The sequence below is a fragment of the Anser brachyrhynchus genome, assembly GCF_964034855.1.
Source record: "Anser brachyrhynchus genome assembly, chromosome: 4".
Classification (NCBI taxonomy): domain Eukaryota; kingdom Metazoa; phylum Chordata; class Aves; order Anseriformes; family Anatidae; genus Anser; species Anser brachyrhynchus.
This window is the reverse complement of record NC_137698.1, coordinates 2,429,751-2,437,110: the sequence shown is the minus strand read 5'-3', so window position 1 is coordinate 2,437,110 and position 7,360 is coordinate 2,429,751. Positions and strand designations below refer to the sequence as shown.

General features: G+C 42.6%; 1 protein-coding gene across 1 annotated transcript in view; it reads right to left on the bottom strand.

Moving 5' to 3' along the window:
- Nucleotides 1-2,129: 2,129 nt before the first annotated feature.
- ARSJ (arylsulfatase family member J) overlaps nucleotides 2,130-7,360 on the bottom strand; it is a 51,319-nt gene continuing 46,088 nt past the window's right edge. The window contains exon 6 of the transcript XR_013950887.1: nucleotides 2,130-2,246. The gene's annotated coding sequence lies outside the window, so the exon portion shown is untranslated. The remainder of the gene's footprint in view (nucleotides 2,247-7,360) is intronic.

Genomic DNA, 7,360 nt, shown 5'->3' with positions numbered 1-7,360 from the left:
TCTTTTTTAAATCTTTATTTTCAAAAAATGTTGTATTTAATGTGAGAATTCTGGACCATATGAATAAAGTATGTTTTGGTAAGAGTTACCCAGGTCATTCTGGAGAGAAAATGCCTTCAAGAAGATAAAAAGGGAACCTGTCACTTTCTAAATTAGAATTTCTTTGAAGAGAATGAACTACTTATTTATATTTTTTCCATAAGCAGTGCTATGTGTAGGCCTGTGTTGTGATGACATGCACAAATAGCTGATGATGAAGATGGACAAGAACTGAAATCTGAAGGGGTAAAAGTTACGAGAAGACCTAGGATATGTCATAGCCTAGGATTTCAATTAGGAGTGTTCATACACCTCCCCACTTCTGTGGTTCTTGTATGAAGAAATAAATGCAGCTGTCTCTGGAGAGACTGCAGAAATTTCTGTAACATCAGTTAACAGTGTTTACCTAAGTCCATTTTTCACTGACTCATCTGCACACTGAGTTGCTACAAGTTGGCCTCTGCTCAGGAAGACAGCTTGGCAGGAAAACGATTCTTCTGCTTGCTCAAGGTCTTCTTACTGACTAGCTGGGGCCAAATTCTCAAGCGAAGCTGGAAGATGTGCCAAGAAGTGTAACTCGGCTTGTTTTTCTTTTCTGTCTTGGTCATAAAAAGGAGTTGCTACCCTGCACCATGGAAGATGCAAGTTAGGGCAGTATTATGATTCAGCCTGGGTAGGCGGAAGGGAATAGTATGTGCTGGATGTGACAGGCATGTTGGCCAACCCAGCTAGGAGAAACTAACTGGAGAATGGTTAGCTGACAATGTGAATGAAAGGGAAGCCTCTCTACCCAGAGGAAGGGAAAGGAGAGCTCCCCTTACTGCTCCTTACAAGATCGAGGCAAAGAGTAAGGACTCTCCCTGACACCCCTGCCCAGAGTCCTCCGTTTCCTCCTCCACCTGCGCACTCATTTAATTTAAAATAAAAGCATGACTTCAGTCTTTCTTCGAAAAAATACCTACAACACACATTAACAACAGATCCTTACTGAGACCCTTACGCACTTACTGAGATCCTTACACACTTTAACAACTGAGATCCTTTTCATTGGAGAACAGCACCTGAAGTAGGAGCTCTTTGAGTTCAGTCTCAACCTACACACACCTTCATGGGGAACGTGTTAAAAAATATAGTATGATATGAGGACCGGACAGTGAAGTTAGAAAAACAGATTAGAAAGAGGGTGCACACTTTTAATGATCTGGGTGATTAAACATTGGAACAATTTAGCAAGATTGTGGGGGATTTTCCATATGGTTTAACACGTTTATACTTAGGCTGCTTCATAACATGGTATCTTGTAACAAATTTGTAAACACAGTTTGGTAACACGGATTTTTGCTTCAACTTGCAGCAAGTGCATAAATAGATTTAAAGTTATTAACAGGAAGGCTAATAAAAAAAAATAATAATATGAAAACACACTTTCAGCCACTCAGGCAATCCCAACCACCTTTCGTACAATGCAGGGAGATTTCAAGCAATCTCCAAAAGGGCAGACTGGGTTAGAAAAGAAGAAAAATAATATTCATAAGAGATTTATAATTAAAGCCAAAGATTCATTTCCGTTTGAAACAGATGGTCAGGCAAAGGCATTCTGGATAATTTAGCAAAAGCCTGTGCTTCAACTAGCTAACAAAAGCACTGATTTAATCTTCCATCTAGTTGCACAGGGTAACCTGTTTATTGCGTATTACAGATCAGGAAATAACTGCATTGCTTTAAAAGAGAAACAAGCTTACAGGACCAGTGCAGATTGGAATTACAAACAGCATTGCTGTTTTTAATGGAAATACTGAAAATAATTTAAGATTGTGAGTGAAGAGAAAGACAAATAAGACACATACAATAATAGAAAAGAATGAGAGCTTAAGGGTTGAGGGAATCAGGAAAAACCTACCGTGACTATAATAAATAGTAGATAGCTAAAGTAATGTTGAATAATGCAGTACATTTAATATACATTAAAAAGTACGATTTTCTTTGTTTCTTTAAAGTAAATTAAGGAGTCATAATACCATGACACAGTTACAGTACTGGATTGATAAATCTCAACAGCTGTACTAGAAACATGCTTTCATACCTGGGGAAGGTTTCTATCTCGGGAGAGAATTCGGAAGAGAGTCATCAACGCGTCTTTATCTCTGGGAATAAAAGAGATTGTTGGCAACATTACACCAACAGTGTTTTTCTTCCAGCTGCACTCCCTAAACAAATAAATAGTAATTTTGGTTTAATGCTGTCTCATCAACCTTCATAATTTATGAAATGCCCATTTAAGCCAGTAAGCATCTCACCTAGACCTACAAACAACAGAACTGCAACCTCTCAGACCCGCCCTATGTTCATTATTAAAGCTGTTTGCTTTCTGTCAGTACTGATGCCCTTGCAACTGTACTTTTGTTTATGTTTTCAGAACATACTTGGTGAACAAATAATAAAATTAATGGTTTGGGGTGAATAATATCACAAGGCAATTACAGGCTGAATAAGTTATGGAATTAGAAGACAGTCCTACAAATACATTTGATGTTATCCAAGGGAAAATATTACTCATCTTGTTGTATGGAATTAGAAGATTTTAGGATGCAAATTATTAAGTGAACCTCCATATTCCTCTACCCCTGGCTCCTCCCAGTTAAACGGAAAGCAAAGGTAGAAGCAGCTTTTAGAATGTAACCCTCACCTCCCCAGACTGTTGGGCTAATGATGAGAGCATTAGCTAGTTCTCTTCATCTCCAAATTCAATATATAGCAGCTGACTTAGGCAATCAAGAGGCTACCATGGTACTGCTGCACTCTGATTTAACTACTGCTGCTACTAAATTCCAGCAGAGCACACCTGATAAGTGTGTGAGGAATGCTGACCTTATGGTTTAAACATTAGGCTCCAATTCAGGACATCTGGGCTTTTGCCAGACCTTGCCAATGACTTCCTCTGTCACCTTGAAACAATCTATGTCTCATTTTCTGTATGTGAAACAGGGACAAAAATAATGCCCACCACTGCAAATGATGAGGGCAGATTTAGTAAACATACAGAAACTGCTCAAAACCAAGAATACACACAGTGAAGGAAAACAGTGGAAGAAATAACTAGGTATGTGTATCACAGTAGTGTTTCAGTGAGATGAAGCAAGTTTCACTATCCAGCAATGATAAACCAGCACGTCATACTCAGGATCAGGAAAATCAGAACAAATATTTGTCCACAGTGATGGGAAGTAGCTATTTTGTTGCATTGATTACTCACCTACATTATCTTCAACACATTCAGTTTGGAGAACACAACTGTTAAAACATTCATTATGCATGTTACCCTGAAGGGTATATCTGAGTAAATATAATATATCTGATCTAAATAAGTGTGAGTTAAACAGTGAGTACCCCATTTCATAGAATCATGAAATGCGAAGAAGTGACTTCTGAAAATTTACTCCTTAGAGTAGGGTCTCCATATCCTTCCTGAATTACAGGCATGGCTGCTGGTAGGGTACTCTGGGATATAAAATATAAAGAGATAGCTTATTTTATATCCTCTTTATTTAATACAGTTTCACCTTCTGTTTTGCACAGTGGGCTTTTAGAAAACAGCTACAGGAGCTGAAAAAAAGAATGAAATTGGGAGAAAACATCACAATCCCTTTTTTTCAGAACAGTTTCAAACAGGCTTTTGTTTTTTTCAGTGTAAGAATAAACACCACCTAATGAGTAAGAGATTGCTTCACGGTGAACGAGAAAAGTAAACACCAAGTATGCAGCCCGTTCCGGGCAGGCTGGGAGTGCCATCCCGAGACTAAAGCAGCAGGGGATGCTCTAGGCTCAGTGCTGCCTGCAGGGCAGAGTTTGAACATTGCTGCTACCGTCCATCACAGAAGATTTGGGCTTTCCAAACTCCTAGATGCCAAACTATTTTGCTACTTGAACCAAGCAATCAACAGGTTAAAATAAGTTTGATGGTGCAAACAGAGCATACACCAAACTGCACTAGCAATGGCTACCTGGTAGGCCTCCAAAGTAGCAGACAGTGAGAAATCATCATTAGAAGAAGAGTGACGCTTTCATAGGAAGCTGTATTGGGTCCAGCCCATGCAAGGTGACTGCAGACAAGATTTGCAGGTGACACGAAGGCTGGTAGAATGGTTGGTATACAACAAGGGGGACAGGGCGACCACAAAGTGCTGCACATTACTTGATAAATTCAGCTTCTTCAACAAAATGTGTTTTACTGAACCCCCTGGACTGATGCACAGAATGTATGTAACGAGAAATGAAGGCGTACCAGGAAGGATGGCTGGGGTGGTAACAACCGTCAAATCAGTTTGAGAGTCACAGAGGACATGTACTTTGTCAGAGGCAGAGTACTCCTTACTTCTGAGGAGGTGGTATTTCTTCCTTCATATCACTTGAATGAAATTAGTACTGGAATACTGTATCCACTTCTGATGTCCACATTTTTCCTAGTCCACTGAAAAACTGGACAAGCTGTGTAAAAAAAGCCTCGGTTTCTATTCAAGAACTGGAGAAAGTGCTACACAATGTGTAATCTCTAAGGACCCCATCTGTTCAGCTTTTAAAAAATAATAAAGACTGGAATACAGATGTACAATAATAAAACACCAGGTGCCAAAGGACTACTTAGTCTTGGGGATAAAGGCATCAAAAGGCAGGAATCTGTAGCCAGACAAAAAAAATGAAATTAGGAAGAAGGTATACATATTTTTAACTCGGATATTAAATATTGCAAGAGATTTACAACGGGAATTAATAGATTAGTCATGTTTTTCTGCTTTAAGTCAGAACTGGATGCTTTTTTTGAAGTTTAGCCAAGTAACCGTTATCTTCTAGTTAAACAGAATTTACTAGGTTTGAGTAATGAAATGGGAATTAAAGTATAGGAAATGGCTACCCAGCATGCTCGTGTCTTTAGCAAGACGCTGTATGTAATAAGTCTACTATATAAGCCTGAGTACTTCTGAGGAACAACCATGACATATCTGAGAAAGATATGATTTTATCTGGACTTTAAGGACTGTCTTCAAGTACAAGTCCTCATGCTGGTCTTTGTAGGCATGGAGGAGAAGGAAACAGACGTCAGTGGGATCTCATCCAGTTGGATCTGCAATAGAGAAAATCTTCCATTGATTTTGATGTAACCATCCCACAAGTTTAGTCAGCATGTAGAAGAAAGGGATTGGAAAGAAAGTACAGGAACCAGAACATCTACTGCTTATAGAATCACAGAATCATAGAACATCCCGAGTTGGAAAGGACCCATAAGGATCATCAAGTCCAGCTTCTGGCACCGCACAGGTCTACCCAAAAGTTTAGACCGTGTGACTAAGTGCACAGTCCAAACGCTTCTTAAATTCAGACAGGCTTGGTGCAGGGACTACTTCGCTGGGGAGCCTGTTCCAGTGTGCAACCACCCTCTCGGTGAAGAACCTCTTCCTGATGTCCAGCCTAAACTTCCCCCGCCTCAGCTTGACACTGTTCCCACGGGTCCTGTCACTGGTGATAACGGAGAATAGGTCCCCTGCCTCTCCACTCCCCCTCGCGAGGAAGTTGTAGACCGCGATGAGGTCCCCCCTCAGCCTCCTCTTCTCCAGGCTGAACAGGCCAAGTGCCCTCAGCCGCTCCTCATATGTCTTCCCCTCTAGGCCCTTCACCATCTTCGTCGCCCTCCTCTGGACACTCTCCAACAGTTCAATGTCCTTTTTGTACTGTGGTGCCCAGAACTGCACACAGTACTCGAGGTGAGGCCGCACCAGCGCAGAGTAGAGCAGGACAATCCCTTCCCTCGACCGACTAGCAACGCCGTGCTTGATGCACCCCAGGATACGGTTGGCCCTCCTGGCTGCCAGGGCACACTGCTGGCTCATGTTCAACTTGCTGTCAACCACAACCCCCAGATCCCTCTCTGCGGGGCTGCTCTCCAGCGTCTCGTCGCCCAGTCTGTACGTGCAGCCAGGGTTGCCCCGTCCCAGGTGCAGGACCCGGCACTTGCTTTTGTTAAACTTCATGTGGTTGGTGATTGCTCCGCTCTCCAATCTGTCCAGATCTCTCTGCAAGGCCTTTCCACCCTCAGCAGAGTCTACAACTCCTCCAAGTTTGGTGTCGACAGCAAATTTGCACAAAACACCTTCTAGTCCTACATCCAAATCATTTATAAAGACATTGAAGAGGACTGGCCCTAAAATGGAGCCTTGAGGGACCCCACTAGTGACCATCCGCCAGCCAGATGTGGCCCCATTAACCACAACCCTTTGAGCCCTGCCCATCAGCCAATTGCTCACCCATTGCATGATGGTTTTGTTTAGCTGTATGCTGGACATTTTGTCCAGTAGGATCCTACGGGAAACTGTGTCAAAAGTTTTGCTGAAGTCCAAAAAGATCACATCAGCTGGTTTCCCTTGATCGACTAGATGGGTGATCTTATCATAAAAAGAAATCAAATTTGTTAGGCAGGACCTACCCCTCATGAACCCATGTTGGCTGGGACCAATGACTGCATTGTCCCCCAGGTGCGCCTCAATAACTTCAAGAATCATCTTCTCCGTAATTTTACCAGGCACTGACGTGAGACTGACAGGCCTGTAATTTCTAGGGTCTTCTTTCTTACCCTTCTTGAAAATTGGCACAACATTTGCCAGCTTCCAGTCTATCAGGACCTCTCCAGATTCCCAAGATCATTGAAAAATAATTGAGAGAGGTCCTGCGATGACGTCAGCCAGCTCTTTAAGCACCCTGGGATGGATCCCATCCGGACCCATGGACTTCTATGGATCCAGGTGGAGCAGCAAATCCCGCACACGTTCAGGGTCGGTAGGGAGTTTGTCATTCCCACCGTCATGGTCCTCCAGCTCAGGGCACCCAGGGTCCCGAAGCCCATCATCAACATTGAAGACAGAGGTGAAGAACGCATTAAACGTCTCTGCTTTGCCTATGTCATTGTCTGTGAGGAGACCTTCCCCATCAAGTAGCGGACCTATGTTTTCTTTGGTTCTCCTTTTTCTGTTAACATATCTAAAAAAACCTTTTTTATTGTCTCTCACAGACATGGCCAGCTTCAACTCTAGTTGGGCTTTGGCCCCACGAATTTTCTTCCTACAAACACGAACAGCATCCCTGTATTCCTTCCTTGTCGCCCGACCCTCCTTCCAGCAGCAGTACACTTTCTTTTTTTGCCTAAGCTCCAGTGGAAGTTCCCCCGTCAGCCAGGCCGGCCTTCTGCCCCGCCTGCCTGACTTCCAATATTTTGGAATCGCCTGATCTTGTGCTTTTAGGAGGCAGTGCTTAAAGACTGACCAGCAATCATTGC